Here is a 1,300-nt window from a genome sequence, read left to right as displayed (position 1 = left end):
GGTTAATTTATTTGAATAACATTTTACAGCTATCAAAATACTTTACCATATATCAACTCATTTGAATCTAACATTAACATGGTAAAATATTCAGAGCGATATTATAATCTCGATTTTTTTTAAAGATGAAAAACAAAAAGCATTAATTTGAACATCAAGTTACTTGCCAACAGCATTCTATTGTTTACTCTTACCTTTCATATGTTTTCACAATAACGTTAAAAATATCTCCAGATTCTTATCTTAAATTTGGTCATGGAGGTTACGTCCCACCAACGCTTGCGCGGTCACTCTTCCTCAGCGCTGCCTATGGAGGTGGCGGCCATATCCTACTCGGCATCATGGCTGCCCTCAGGCCCCTCCTGAAACCCAAGATCGTCAAAAAGAGGATCAAGAAGTTCATCCGGCACCAGTTAGTTGATATGTCAAAATTAAGGACAATCGCGGAAACCCAGAAGTATCAACAACAGGATGCGGAGATTCCAAGGCCAGATCTTGATGCCCAACATCAGTTATGGCAGCAACAAGAGGACAAAGCAGATGCTGCCCGGTGGCTTACAGAAGTTCCTGGTCCTCAATGTAAAGGACCTGAAAGAGCTGCTGATGTGCACTAAGTCTTACTGTGCTCAGATCGCCCACAACGTCTCCTCCAAGAACTGCAAGGCCATCGTGGAAAGGGCAGCCCAGCTGGCCATCAGAATCACCAATCTCAATGCCACCCTGTACAGTGAAGAAAACGAGTAGACAGCTGGTGTGCACGTTTTATTTGTTTCTAAATAAAACCACAACACCCCCACCCCCCAAAAAAACCCAAAAACCTATGTGACTTGAGTGATTCACCACTCTTCACTGTGCTTCAATAGTATTATTTATAAAATTAGAACTAAAAGATCATCCTCACCAACTCTTTGGAGTCGAGTTCACTTAACAAGAAAATTCATGTGACATTTCTTTCACAAATACTAAAAATTATAATCTTAACATGAAAAAATAACAAATCCCAGATATTTCTTAGAGACCCATACCATAGTGTAGAAGAAAAGCTCTGCACATAGGGCACCATCAGATCCCACATGGCTGACCACAATTAATCTTGGCCCTGGAGACATGAAAAATACACCCAGCATGTGTAATATGAGCATACATCTAATCTTGATGGGATAGTGGATGGGGGGAAATATAACTGATATAACTGCAGAATGACCATGACTCTTTCTCTCTCCTGGCAAGCACATGTACCCTCTGGCAATTAAAAAAGAAAGGGAGAAATAAAAATTAAAAAAAAGGAAGAAGAAAGAAT

The 1,300-nt window shown here is 40.1% G+C and overlaps 1 pseudogene; it reads left to right on the top strand.

The window, feature by feature from the left end:
- The first annotated feature begins 341 nt into the window (after window positions 1-341).
- On the top strand, window positions 342-744 carry LOC106734460 (60S ribosomal protein L32 pseudogene; annotated as a pseudogene).
- Window positions 745-1,300: the final 556 nt, after the last annotated feature.

Source organism: Tupaia chinensis, unplaced genomic scaffold (assembly GCF_000334495.1).
Source record: "Tupaia chinensis unplaced genomic scaffold, TupChi_1.0 Scaffold000119_1, whole genome shotgun sequence".
Classification (NCBI taxonomy): domain Eukaryota; kingdom Metazoa; phylum Chordata; class Mammalia; order Scandentia; family Tupaiidae; genus Tupaia; species Tupaia belangeri.
The sequence above is the reverse complement of the archived record's forward strand: the minus strand, read 5'-3'. Positions and strand labels throughout refer to the sequence as shown.